We start from the raw sequence: 15,581 nt of genomic DNA, 5'->3' as shown, positions 1-15,581 counted from the left end.
TTATACAGGAGTGCCCTTAATCCTCCCTCCCTCCATCCCATCCTTCTTCTGTGCAGTGCCAACTGATGGTTGTTATGCAGTATAGTGCCCCTCTTTCTCACTCCTGCTATGTAGTGCTATTGTATAGTTGTTAAGCAGGGGAAGGACCATCTCACTCCCTCCCTCCATAGTGTCATTGGGTGTTTTTTATGAAGGGGAGTCTTTCCTGCTCACTCACTCTATGTACTCTATGTAGTGCCATTGGATAATTGTTAAGCAGGTGAGTGCCCCTCTTCCTTCCTCGCATGTAGTGTCTTGGGATGGTTGTTGTGCAAGACTGCACCTCTTACTTAATGTCAACAGATGGTTGTTATACAAAGGAGTGCCCCTATCACTCTCTCCTGCCACATAATGCCACTGGATGGTTGTTATACAGAAATGTCAATTTCCCTCCCTCCATGTAGTGCCATTGGATGGCTGCTATACAGGTGGAAAACCCCCTCACTTCATGAAGGTCCAGTGGATGATTGTTACACAAAGGAGTGGCCCTCTCCTTCCCTCCCTCCATGTGGTGCCCCTGGATGGCTGTTATACAGGGAAGTGTCCCTATCGCTCACTTTTTTCCCCTCTTTCTCTCTTCCTTTCCACGTGGTGCCTCAGGACAGTTGTTATAAAGGGGAATGCCTCCTCTCACTCACTCCTTCTGTGCAGTATCATTGGGTTGCTGTTAAGCAAAGGAATGTCCCGCTCTCACCCCCCCCATATGTAGTTCCATTAAACAGATCTTCCACAAGGGAGTGCCCCTCACTCCCTCCCTCCACATAGTGCCACTGGATGGATGTTACACATGGGAATTCCTCCCTCATTCCCTCTCTCCTCTCACACAGTGCCACTGGATGGTTCTTATATAAGGAGTACACTCTTCATTCTCTCTCTTCTTCACTACCTCTATGCAATGCCACTAGATGATGGTTACAATGGGAGAGTGTCCCTCTCACTTCCTTCCTTCATGCAGTGTCATTGGATGGTTGTACAGGGAAGTACCCCACTCACTCCCTCCCTTCAAGTGGTGCTATCAGCTGGATCTCACAGGGAAGTATCCCCCTTTCACTCTCTCCATGAAGTGCTGTTGGATGGTTGACATACAGGAGAGTGTTCTACTCACTCCCTTTCTCCACATAGTATCACTAAATGGTTGTTACATAAGGCAGTGCCATGGGGTCGTTAAGCAAGGGAATGTACTTTTCATTCACTCCCTCTACTACTGTCACACCTCCCTCCATGTATTGCTACCAGGGGAGTGTGGAAGAACTGTTTTACTGTAAAACATTTTTTTCTTTAAGCCAGCTACTATTCATTGATGTAGAGTATAAACAGGTTGCGCTTGTTAAAATGGCATGTAGCCCTCAGGGCAAATGTAATCACTCAACAATGGTTTTATCTGGAGTAAACTGGCAGAGTCTTATTCTCACTTATCTTTCTGAATTCCTTTCAAAGTCTTCAGACTGGAACACCAGCTCTCACCTTATCCTTCCTGTTGATATTACCCATTCACTCAATTTCTGCCAAGAGATACTACTCTGTGTAAAATCAATCTGCATGAATGTCTCCAGAAAAAGATGATATTCCTGTGGAATTTTGGAAGATAAAGGAAGAACGTGATAAAGATCTGGAAGGTTTTGTTTAACAGTATTTTAAAAATAGGGGAAGCACCAATATCCTGGAAGAAAGCTATGCTGGCAGTAATACTTAAAGACAGCAGAGACCCATCAGACCCATCTTTCTATAGGCTCATTTCAATTTTAAATCATGATTATAAACTGCTAATGTCTATAACATCTAAAAGAATGGCAACGGTGTTGCCATAATTGATAGATAAGGATCAATGTGGTTTTGTGGAGGGAAGGCAAACATTTGACAACATTCATAAAACAATGATGGTCTACAGGGAAGCAAAATGTAAGAAAATGCTGCTGCTGTTGGTGGGGCTTGATTCACAGAAAACATTTAACAGCATAATCTAGGATTTTATGTATAGGGCAATGGAAGCATTTGCATTCCCTGAGATAATAATAAGGTTAATTAGAAGGATATATGAAGAATCAGAGGCAAAAAGTGGGAAGGTTCCTTTCTAATAAGTTGTCTGAACAGAGGACCTTTTGTTACTTGTGTTATCTTTAGAGCCACTAACAAAATAAGGGACCCAGAAATTAAAGGACATAATTAGTACAGTAATCAAAAACAGTTGTCTTTCTTCCAGATGATATTATTTTGCACAAGATAAAAACAGAAAAGGATATTTCAGTGTTGTGGAACATTCTGAGACAGTTTCAAGTCTTTTCAGGATACACAAGCAATGAAGACAAAACAAAGGCTCTAGCTGTAAACTATATACCCACACATGAATTTGTTCAGTGATACTCATATTAATAATACTTTTGCAGCTTTTCTCCCCAGGCCTCTGCTGAAAATGGACTTCTACTCAGTCAGACTTTCGCAGTAATCAAATGTCAATAAATAAATAGCAATAAATATTTATGAGGACATGAAAAAATGTCCCCATAAAAAGACATCCTTCTGGAGCATTTCTTCCCAGGCCACAGCTGAAAATAGGCTTTGTCCTAGTTGGACTTTCCTGGTCAACAAATGTTAATTAATTAATTAATTAATTAATTAATTAATTAAAATAGAGTGATTAGGAGTATGGGTCAAAAAGGATTCTGTTATGGCAGTCAAGGAAATGTGGGGGAAGAGACTAAACAAAAGATACAAAAACTGAGAAAATGGAAGCTCTTGTTTATGGATATGGATTGCAAGATGCAAGCAGTAAAAATGTTTTACTCCTTTAGTTTTATATTCAGGCCAGACATATTTTTATCAACCAGTAAAGAAGTTGTAGATAGTAATGAAGAGTTTAGTCATTTTTATCTGGCGGGAAGAGGGCAAGGTTCAAGTGGGATAAGTTGATCCTTCTAACAGAACAAGGAGGTTTAGGATTATCTGATTTGAATGGATATTTTAGAGCTATACAATTAAGGCTCATATACAATTAGACAAACAGAAACCTATAATTCAAAGTGGAAAGGGACGATGATGATGTGGGGAGAATTCAAAAAATAAGAAGACAGTGGGAGTTGGGCAGCATAGTGGTGCAGCAGTTAGCATTGTCACCTCACCGCAAGAGGTTCTCCGGTTCAATTCTCGACTGGGGTGCTTTCTGTGCAGAGTCTACATGCCCTCCCTGCATTCGCTTGGGTTTCCACCTGGTGCTCTGGTATCCTCCCACATTCCAAAGACATGCATCTGGAGCATTTCTCCCTGGCCCTTCTCTGAAAATGGGCTCTGTCCCAATTGGACTTTACTGGTAAACAAATGTTAAATAAATAAATAAATTTTGGCTGCAGATCCTTAAGGAGAATAACAACAACCCTATATAATATTTTATTCATAAAGTGGTAGAACATACTCTAAGAACTAACCAACATGAGAATGGTGAAAGGAGATTTTGCCAATAGGGATGACTGCAATTAGGGGTACAGAGAATAGGCAAGAGGGCCTGAAATTTACTGGAGAAACTGGCAAAAGAACCAAGGCATTGGGATTAAATAACTAGAGAGGGGAAAGGTAACAGAATAGGAACAGGTCAAGGAGACATTTGGATTGCAGGCTAGATACTGCCTTCCCTATTGGAAAATGAAAGTATAGGGCAATCTTTAGTGAAAGACCTGGACTGGTAGAGTTTTTAGTTGAATCTAGAACAGACGCTGCAGTTAAAGGGATAATTAGTAAGGAATATAAAATAATGCATAACTATTGAAATTTATCAGAGGATGTTAAAAGAAACTGGGAAGAGAGATTGGATAAGCAATTCACAAGGAAACAATGCGAGGACATATGTATGGATCCCAAATATACATGTTTTGGGAGTGCAATGGGTTAGCAGACTTCAAAAACTCTACAGAGTACTCTGTCAGGCATATTGGGTTAGCAAGTCGATATAACTAAGGACATTACTGTTTTAAGCTGGGATACAGGATCTGAATTGCCTAGTTATAGTACTGCCTTGTTAAACTTAATTTCATTGGCTGTCAAAAAAAGCAATTACTAGAAAATGGAAATCAAAGTCTAAACTAAGTGTATTTGAAGTAGTGAATATTGTAACATTGATGCAAGACCTGGAAGTGTGATCTTTAGAAAAGGGTAGGAGAAGATTAGCATCTATGTGGGGACAATACATGCAGGATAATGTTTTGGAGGAGGAATAAGGATTAGGGGAAGACAGGAACTGATCCATATGTGTAATGCTGGATTGATGGTAATTCTATAAAAGCATAAATGTGATGTATAATGTTTACAACAGTGAATGTTAACATGGTTTGTTTTCTTTTACATAAACATATGTTTGCCTATGTCTTCAGGGATAATGCAATAAAGGTGTTAAAGAGCTGCTTCTCTGCAAGGTTACAAAGTTATGTCACAAAGTATTTATGAAAGAACGCCACTCCCTATCTGAAAAAAAGCCTTGTGTTGGCTCATTCTATTCACCCCCCTTGCCTTAAAATACTCCGCATTTCCATACCAACATAAAAAGCTGATCTCTCAGTGGTGGCATTAATTTCCCCAAAAATGCAACTTTCAAAGTCTCAGTGAAGGCTGGCCACGGCACTTCAGGCTGATCTTTGTCTTGCAATTTTTTGTTGATTGTTCAGAAACTTGTATATAAGCAACTGATAAATATAATCTCATATTTAATGGTTTCAGAAGCTAAAGTCCTTTTCACTGACCTTAATGACATATTTGAGCATGCGCCCTTCTGTTAAAAGTATTTCACAATAATGGATGAAGTACTAGAGCTCTCATTTAGCTCAAGGATAAATTTAAAGACAAGCCTTTTAGTGCGTATTTCAGTCAAGCCTCCTGCAGTCCAATGCAAGCATAGCAATGGTCTGCATCCCTGGCTTGTATTCTTATTTTATATTAATAATCCATTTACACCCCATCTTCGAATTAACACTATTGCTTTTGCATATCCTAGTCCTTTTAACACAATGTAACCATGACTCAGATGTCTTTACAGCTCTTCAGACCACCGCCAAAAAAATCTGAAATTACTTCTTTAGCAATGCCTGTACAACACACTTGCTATGTTTTTTGTGCTGAGAAAAGTTTCTCCAGAGTCAGCCCGCTCCACTGTGTTAATGCCAACTCAATTCTGATTATCAGAGCCTCCTACTTTAAATATATGGCATTCCCGAGTGCTAGCTTTGCTTGCAATACCATCCATATTTTGGGTAATGTACAAAAACTAGAGGTTGCTTAAAGCGCTGTCTTCTACTCCATGAAGCCAGGGATACCAATGGAAAAATCTTACTTATATCTAAAATTGACTATGTACTTTTTCTTCTGGACTACAGTATTTAACAGAGTACAAATATAGTAGTGTCATTTAAACGAAATATGTAGACAGACTCACCTTTCAGTTTTACTGGGAACATCACTGCTTATCTTTGGTCAAGGCCCAGTGGATAGCCATTGTAGACAGAACAACCTTTCTGTTGTCTTTACTAAATAGACTTGCCATTGACTACAGCTTCTGTATTCTCTTTAATAAGATCTTACTTGTCACCTCACAGTATTTTCAAAGATCTTTTGCTGAAACATCTGTTAAGATGGTAGGACTCAAGTTTTCCATTAGTAAAAGTGAGAAGGTTTTTTTCATAGGATATCATAGGAGATTACTAGGCTATCGACCCAGAGGTGATTTTAAGCCTAATAGTTTCATCCCAATGTAATACCATAGAAATGTTAGTCAATACCCAATATTGCATTTAGTGATGACTGACTATGTCCAGGAGGGTTGTGAGTGCTATCCCTGGTAAGAATTTATGGTGCTCCATCCACTTGTCCAGGTTTCTCTTGAACAGTGTCATAGAGGTGCTCTGTTTGACATAAATTGGTAGCCTATCTCAAAGATGTGGCAGTCACTGGGAGATAAATTTGTCCATCCAGCATATCCTATTTAAGATGCAGGCCATATTTAACTCCCTGGAATGTGTAGCCCTAGTCCCATTTGATTTATGGATATACAGCAAGTTCATTACGTTTGGGTCTTAGATTGCTCTGTAGGCCAGGCATAAGTCTCCACTAATAAGTCTATACAATATGGAGTAAAGTGACAGGGAGTTTAGTCAGTCTGTGTAAGGCACATGCTGGAGCCCCTTGATCATCTTTGTTAGAAACCTCTGAGGTCTCTCTAATTGCTGAAGGTGCTTAGTAAGGTACATGTTAAATGGGGAGTTACACTCAATTATGGACTGGATAAGTGCTGAGTATGAGGGGGGTTATAACTTCTTTTTGTCTTAAAGTGATGCCTTTATTAATCAAGTGTGCTATGTAGACAGCTTTCCTTACTACAACAGACACATGGTGGTCATAGTTAAAGTCACTTTCAGCTTGTGATCCAAGGTCCCTTATGACTTCATGAGTACTTAGGGTGCTGATGTTGATTTGATAGTGTGAGAGAACATTGTTTGCGCCAAATGAATGATGACGCATTTCTTTACATTCAGTTTGAGACTATGACTAATACACTAGTCATTGGTCTGTGTGAAACGCTCCTAGAGTATGCTGACATCATTTGGGGATTCAATGTTTGCACCTAGTCTTCAAACTTGGTCAGCCCCAACTCCTTAGTTTTGACCTAAACTTTTGTGAAGTATATATCAAACAGGTCTGCTGGTTGATGTGGAGTCACCCACTTTGATGGTGTGTTTTCGGTTTGTGAGCCAGCTGGAAACCCATCTGTGATGCTCCTGCACTAGCCCAGTAACCAAGGAGCCTCAATCCCCACTACTGGCAACATTAGGGAACGTACACACTGGGAGGATGACAAGTACACACGCACAGTAAAGTGCAATTTCCCTTAAGAGCACACAGGATCACAGTCAGTCTGGGGCAGGTTTCTCCCTCTTTCTCCAGATCCCAAATAAGACAACCCATTGGCACAGCTATAGGGTTGAGATCACAGCTGAGTGGCCAAACCAAGATTTACAGTACCTTCTCTATCCAGCCTGTGCTTCGTGTCCCTGCCCAAGTCCCTCACACACACACACACACACACACACACACACACACACACACACACACACACACACACACACACACACACTTTGAGATTTGATTTACACACACACACACACACACACACACACACACACACACACAGACACAGACACACAGACGCACACACACACACACTCTCTCTCTCCCCTGGGAAAGGCTGGCACAGGTTTACTTGCTATGCCCCTTCCTGCTCAGACTATAAGATAGTTCCAACTGCCACCAGCCACTCTTTATCAGCTACTTTAAGGCCCTTAACAAACGATGTCCAATCTTACTGTGTAATGTTACTATTAATCCAAATGGTAGTTTGACCAAGCACCAGGCTATTAGGAGTGGCCTGTACAGTGTCACTAAATGGATATGCAAGTACTCTATGAGCGTAAATATCTCTAAACAGACCAGACACAATTGAAAGGTTTAAACACATTTAATAATAAATAATAAAAGAACAAGAAAATACTCAGTAAATCATTACAGCAACTCCAGAGTTCAAAACCACAGGAAATATTTACAACAGCATTGCAGGTCAATCTCAAATAAACAAAGACAACATCTAAGCTATACTTCACTATATTCCTATCTGAATCTAAACAAGTTACTATACCCTAAAACCTACTTACAGCAAGGCAAGGGGGTGAATGGATCTTCAAGCTGATGTTGTTGTCAGGTCAAAAGACAAATACAAACTACCCCCTCCCCCTCAGAGTGTTCTTAAATTAATATCAAATATTACTGCTGGGTTAGCTTGGATGACATCATTTTTTGTCACCTGACTTTAGTTCTTAAGCTAAACCCCCATCGTCAGAAACTATCAGCATTTTAACATCTCCCTGTGAAAAATACATATCTCTCAGATCCTTGCAACTGCTGAAAGACATAAAACAATAAAACATTTACAAAACAACACAGAGAGTCTCCTAGTGTAGACATTATGTCTCCTGTTGACTGAAATGGAAAGATACTCTTTATAGCACAATTGTAAAACAATTTAATTTCAACTATTTTCTTGAAGTTTTGCAAGTTACCCCTCTATGTTCTAGTTCCCACTGTTAAAACATATACATTTATACAATTACAATAGTTTATATACATTTCTGTTCTAAGCCAGCAGGGCATGCTGTGGTTATATTTTAGCTCAGTACATAACACACAGTTCTAACACAGCTGTAGCACAAGCATATTACTCATGTTGATATTCACAAATAACATATGCTTAATGTCATTTTTTTTATTGTATCTAACGATTTTTCTGTAAACTTGTCTATTGTTATATTGTATACTTGTCTTTGTAACTTGCAGGAGCTTTTCTCCCCGGGCCTCTACTGAAAATGGACATATATCCAGTTAGACTAGCCCAGTCAACAAATGTAAAATAAAAAAATAAAAATAAAATATTTAGAAAATTCCAGCTAGCTAGGCTGGCAGTATTTCCCTTTGTCACACTTCTTCCCCCCGAAACCTCAAGCTAGTTTTTCAAGTGACCCTTGAGAAATATTGCTTGAGAGGGTGATTCTATCTGGGAATACACTATCCCATACCCTGTCTTGAGAGCCCATCTGCATTGGCATTACTAACCCGATTGTGGTGCTGCACTGTCATATCATATGCCAACAACCCTAGGCTCCACCTTAGTAACTTGGCATTTTGCTGACTGGCTCGATTGTAGCCATGTTAAGGGATTGTGGTCTGTAACTACAGTGAATTTTCTTCCATACAGATAAGGCTGAAGTTTCTGCAGTGCCCACATTATAGTCTGACATTCCTTTTCTACAGCTGCATAGCATTCCTCCCTGGGTTACAGCCTATGACTGAGACATACCACCGGGTGCTCTTCTCCCTCAGAGGAGACCTGGCTGAGTACAGCCCCCACCCCGTGGTTTGAAGCATCCACCTGTAAAAGTTATTTCCTGTATTCTGGACTGGCTAACACAGGGGGTCCTCCCAAAGCTCCTTTAAGCTTCTGGAATGCCTGCTCACATGCTGAGGGCCACACTACCTTATTTGGCTTATTTTTCCTTGTCAGGTCTGTGAGAGGAGCAGTTATGATACTATAATTGGGGACAAACTTTCTGTAGTACCCTGCTGTCTCTAAGAATGCCCACACCTGCTTTTTGGCAACAGGGGCAGGCCATGACTGAATGGCTTCCACTCTGGCAGGTTCTGGCCTGATACCACTCCCCGCTCTTTGTCCCAGGTAGGAGACCTCTGCCGTACCCACCTGATGCTTACTGGGCTTAATGGTCAACCCTGCCCTCTGTAGTCTGCCTAGCGCCTCCCTGACATGCTTAAGGTGCTCTTGCCAGGAATGACTACAGAATGCAATATCATCCAGGTAAGCAAGAGCGAAATCTCCTGCTCCTGCTAGGATATGATCTACCAGCCTCTGGAAAGTCACTGGGGCATTTCTCATCCCAAAAGGCATCTTTGTGAACTCATACAACCCGAAAGGAGTTACAAAGGCTGACCTCTCTCTAGTGGTGGGACTCAAGGGCACCTGCCAATAACCCTTGGTAAGATCAGTAGTGGTAAGATACATAGCGCCACTTAGCTGCTCTACGGCTTCATCTGTCCTAAGAATGGGGTAAGCATCTGACTCTGTATGACTATTTAATTTCCTGTAGTCCACACAGAACCTGGTGCTGCCATCCTTCTTTGGTACCAGCACCACTGGGAAGGCGCAGGGACTGCTGGACTCCTGAATTACTCCTAGTTCCAACATTTCCTGCATCTCCTCCCTCAGAGTCTGTTTGACTCTTTCAGGCACCTTATAAGGGGCTTGCTTAATAGGGTTTTGAGGTCCTGTATCCACATGGTGCTGCACCAGGTGGGTGCACTCTGGTTTACCAGTGAACATGTCCCCAAACTCCTGTAACGCTGCTCGGATTTCTCAAACCTAGGTAGGGGATAGCTGCTGGGACATTGCAACCCCTTCCACTGAGGTGTCAGTCCGAGCCTCACTGAGGAGATCAATCACCAGATCCCCCTCAGACTCCTTCTGTCATCCACTGCAAATACTCAGCACAAGGGCCTCCCTATCATGGTAAGGTTTCATCATGTTAGCATGGTACAGTGGTACAGTTTTATGTTCCTGCCTCCTGCCTAGCAGTTCTACCATGTAGTTAACATCACTGACCTCCTTACTATCATGAAGAGTCCCTCCAAGGCTGCCTGCAGCTTGTTGTGTCTGACAGGAATGAGAACCATTACCTGCTGCCCCACAACATACTCGCTAGCTGGAGCATTCCTGTCCTACCAGACCTTTTTCTGCTGTTAGGCTTCAGCTAGGTTCTCTTGAGCCAAGCCCATGAGGTCCTTGAGCCATGTCCTGAAGTTTAGGGCATATGCCACAACAGACTCCTTGTGGGATTCAAAATCATCCTCCCACTCATCTGAAATCAAATCTAGAGATCCCCTCACCCTATGCCCATGCATCAACTTGAAGGGTGAAAACCCTGTGGATTCCTGGGGAACCTCTCTGTAAGCAAACAATAGATGGGGCAAATATTTGTCCCACTCTCTCTTGAACTGGTCTGAAAATGCCCGTAGCATGGCCTGAGTGTAGAGTTTAACCTCTGAACAAAACCATTAGTCTGGGGATGGTAGGGGTGGTCTTTAGGTGCTTCACCCCACAGTGCTTCCACAGACAAGCCAGCAGGTCTAACATGGAATTGGCACCTCTGTCAGTCAGTATTTCTTTTGGGAAACCTACCTGCTGAAAATCTCTAACATAGCATCTGCCACCTTTTCTGCCTCAATGGAGGACAGTGCCACTGCCTCAGGGTAGCTGGTAGCATAATCTGCTACCACTAGGATATACTTCTTCCCTGTGGAACTTGGAGTACTCAGAGGCCGCACAATATCCATAGCCGCCTTCTGAATTGGCTCCTCAGTCACAGGCAAAGGCATCAAAGGAGCTTTCACCTTGTCTCCTGCCTTACCTACCTTTTGCCACTGCTCATAGGTCCTGCATCTCTGGAAATCCCAGGCCAATAAAAGTTCCGCATAATATGCCTCTTTGTATGTTTTCTGCCCATACGACCTGCAGAGGGAATATCATGGGCTATGGCTAGAAGTGCCAGATGGTAGGCTCTGGGCACTACCAACTGTTGTATTCCCTCACCCTCTAGCCCTCCTTCAGGGGTCCACTTTCTATACAGTAACCCTTTATCCCAGTATACAGATCCCCCCTTCCCTTGAGAATCAGGTGCCTCACTAGCTACCTCCCTCAGGCCTTGTAATGTAGGATCTGACAGCTGAGCCTATCTCAATTTTCTCTTTGTAAACCTTCCCAGCTCCCCTTCCACAGGAAGTCTGACATCCTCTGACAGCAGTGCCTCACTGTTGGCCTGGGTACTACTACTACTCACTTCTGCCCTTGCAGTCACTCTGTCCAAGGGAACATCAGTACCCACAAACAGCTGTGACTCACCTTTAGTCTCACTGCTACAGGGTAGCTCCCTCCCTGAAATAACCATGTCATCAGTCCTGGCTGCAAGTGTGTGGTCTGTCTGGGTCTCTCCCAAGCTACCAGACCCACATGATTGTCTCCAAGCCTGACTGCGTGTAACTGCATGCATTCAAGGTACTGCATTATCAAAACTGTTCCCCATCAGGACATCTGCAGGGATATCCTCAAACACAACTGCTTGCTTGGTTCCTTTTCCACCCACCCAGTCAAGGTTAACTTTAGCCAAAGGTATTTGGAATGTGGTCCCTCCTAAAGCTTTGACCGGAGTAGACTTCCCAAACAAGTAGTGCTCCTCTTTAACCATTGCAGACTTCACGATGTTTAGGTCAGAGGCTGTGTCTCTCTTAGCAATGGCCTCTTTCCCATTTATTAAGATAAGATATAACCTCTTGTGGTAGTTTGGTACCCTTGCTGTCTCAAGACAACTTACTGCTGGCATTCTGTCATTCCCACTTAGTGGCTCTCCCACCTTTTGTTCCTCACCGTGCCTCAGTGGAAATCTATATGTTACATGGCCCCACTGGTTGCATTTAAAACATTTAACCCTTGGTCATACACATGTGGCTGGACTAGTGGCTTCCCTGGCTACTGGCAGAATCTGTTAGGGCAGTCTAGGCTGCCCACCATGGGTTCCCTTAGATCCATGAACAGCACTAGGTATCCCCTTCCTGTGCAGTGATACCCTGTTTACTATCCCCATCTCATATGCAGTACTGCATTGCATATCTGCTAACTAGATTCTCATGTCCTCAGGCAAAGTGCTAAGGGCTTGTTCCCTCACCAAAAGGTCTGCCAGCCCTTCAAAAATGGTGACCTGAAACCCACTCACCCACCTATGAAAATAAGTGCTTAGTTCAGCAATATATTCACACACACTTTCATCTGCCTTGCATCTATGCTCACAAATCTTTTTCCTATAAGCTTCAGGTGTTAACTTAAAACATTCTAAAAGACAATTTTTAACTGCATTATAATTTAAGCAATCAGTATCAATTTAGACAATTTAGAAATCACAGTTACAGCTTTAAATGGAGTAAGGGGGTCAGGAACCATATCCACAGCCCTTGGTCAACATTTAACTGTTTACATACCCTTTCAAGCATATGAATGAAACTATCAAAATTATCCCCCTCTGTAAATTGTGGAAGAAATTTACTGGCATTTGTTGCTTCTGGGGTTCAATTACTCCCTTACTCATTACCTCCATGACTCTGCTGAAGAGTCAGCATCTCCTTTTCATGTTGCCTATGCCTCCCATTCTCTTTAGCTTCCAAACATCTCAGTCTCTCTGCTGCTTCTAATCCCATTTGTTTTTCTTGCTGCAGTCTCTCTGCTGATTCTATTTCCAAATGTTTGGCCTCCAGTTCAAGCCTCTAACTCCAGATAGATTTTTAAGTCCTCTGTGGACAGGTTGAACTGTCCATTTTCTGAGAGTTGTACATCTCCAAGGCCGGCCTGGTTGTCCTCCTGATTGCTGGTCTGTGATGCAGCTGTGCCCAAGGCTGGAATAATTTCTGCTTTAGTCAGGTTAGCATGCCCCAGTCCTTTAGCCTGGCACATCTCAGCCAACTGGCTCCTTGTCAGCTTGCCATACTCCTCTGCTGACATGCTTGCCTGCTCTCCCTTACTAACTAAGCTAACAAATAAATAAAACAATTGTGATATGAAACTCTGACTGTTCACTGTGTGGCTGACTGAAAGTACAAACACATTCCTTATTGACCACTGTTTACAGCCTACAGGAATTCAGTATCCACACCACTGAATCCTAATATGTGGATATCCCACCACGACAAGTCAATTAATATGTGATGTGGATATCCCACCACTGTCAACCAATTAACATGTGACACCCCTGCACTGGCCTAAGTAATCAAGGAGCCTCAATCCTCACCACTGGCAACAGTGGGGAACGTACATGCTGGGAGGATGACAAGTACACACACAGTAAAGTGCATTTTCCCTTAAGAGCACACAGAGATCACAGTTAGTCTGGGGTTGGTTTCTCTCTCTTTCGCCAGATCCCCAATAAGACTCCCCACTAGCACAGCTATAGGGTTGAGATCTCAGCTGAGTGGCCAAACCAAGATCTCCAGCACCCTCTATGTCCAACCAGTGCTTCGTGTCCCTGCCCAAGTAGCTGACACACACACTCTTTCAGATTTGACTTGTATACAGAGAGACACACACACACACACACACACACACACACACACACACACACCCTCTCTCTCTCTCCTGGGAAAGGCCGGCACAGGTTTACTAGCTATGCCACCTTCTGCCCAGACAATAAGGTAGTTCCAACTGTAACCAGCCACTCTTTATCAGCTACTTTAAGGCCCTTACAGGGTGCCCAATCCTACTGTGTAATGTTACTATTAATCCAAATGGTAGTTTGACCAAGCACCAGGCTATTAGGAGTGTCCTGTACAGTGTCATCAAATAGATATGCAAGTACTCTGTTAGTGTAAATATCTCTAAACAGACCAGCCACAATTGAAAGGTTTAAATATATTCAATAATAAAAGAACAAGAAAATGAAAATACTCAGTAAATCATTACAGTAAATTTAGAGTTCAAAATCACAGGAAATATTTAAAACAACATTGCAGGACAATCTCATGTGAATAAAGAAAACATTTAAGCTATACTTCCCTATATTCCTATCTGAATCTAAAATAGTTACCATGCCCTAGAAACTTACAGCAAGGCAAGGTGGTGAACGGATCTTCTAGCTGATGTTGTTAGGTCAAAAGACAGATACAAAATGCCCCCCCCCCTCAGAGAGTTCTTTAATATCAAATATTACATCACTTTTTGTCACCTGACTTTAGTTCCCAAGGTAAACCCCCATTGTCAGAAACTATCAGCATTTTAACATCTCCTGTGAAAAAATACATATCTCTCAGATCTTTGAAACTGCTGGAAGACATAAAATGATAAAACACTTACAAAACACAGACAGTCCCCTAGTGTAGATATCCTGTCTCCTGTTGACTGAAACTGAAAGATAAATTTTGGAGCATAATCGTAAAACAATTTAATTTAAACTATTTTCTTAAAGTTTTGCAAGTTAACCCTCTATGTTCTGGTTCCCACTATTAAAACATATACATTTACACAATTACAGTTTATATAAATTTCTGTTCTAAGCCAGCAGGGCATGCTGTGGTTACATTTGAGCTCAGTACATGACATACAGTTCTAACACAGTTGTAACACAAGCATATGAATCATGCTGATATTCACAAATGACATGATAATTTACAACAATCCAAGCTGGACTGGCAGTATTTCCCTTTGTCACACCATCTTACAACAAAGGGGTTTACATTCAGTTTGGTAAGTTTATTGGTAATGCCTGAATGTGGGATTGTGTGGAAAGCGTTTGCCAGGTTGAGGTATGCTGTGTGCACAGATCTGCCCTTGTCAATGGCCTTGGTCACATTTTCAAAGAAATCTACCAGATTTAACAGGCAGGATCTGCCCTTCATGAAGCCGAACTGCATAGGATCCAAGGTTTGTAGTTTATTTATGAGGTTCATAATGATACTTTCCAAGGCCTTACAGATGAGACTGATCAGGCTTATGGGTCTGTAATTCCCAGAGTCTGTTTCTAGGCCATATTGTGGAGGGGAATAACTGTTGCTGTTCTCCATTCCACAGGAACAAAGCCTGTGGTTAGGCTGTGATTGAAAAGGATACTTGGTGGTGATGCTAGTTCATGTTTTAGCCTGTTTAGAAGACAGCTTGGGATGTTGTCTGGTCCATAGAGGCTGTATTTTGTGCCTTGGACAAAGCTTTGGGGACCTGCTCTTCAGATATGTAAGGTGGGGGGGTGAGGAAGGTTTGTTGTAAGTTAGGAGGGGATAATGGAGTGAAATTTTCAGCAAACCTATTCACTAGAAGGTTTGCTATCTCTGTGGAGTCGGTGTGTGTGATACCGTTGGCCACTAGTTCTGCACATGCTTGGGTCCTACCCTTTCCATTACATATGCAGCTGTAAAAGGCC

The 15,581-nt window shown here is 42.2% G+C and overlaps 1 protein-coding gene across 9 annotated transcripts in view; it reads right to left on the bottom strand.

Annotated features, from left to right (window-relative positions):
- DPF1 (double PHD fingers 1) overlaps positions 1 to 15,581 on the bottom strand; it is a 1,255,311-nt gene that overhangs the window by 782,226 nt on the left and 457,504 nt on the right. The window lies entirely within an intron of this gene.

Source organism: Protopterus annectens, chromosome 1.part0, assembly GCF_019279795.1.
Source record: "Protopterus annectens isolate FY-2018-M chromosome 1.part0, PAN1.0, whole genome shotgun sequence".
Lineage (NCBI taxonomy): Eukaryota > Metazoa > Chordata > Ceratodontiformes > Protopteridae > Protopterus > Protopterus annectens.
Note: the sequence above shows the minus strand (reverse complement) of the source record. Positions and strands in the feature narration are given on the sequence as shown.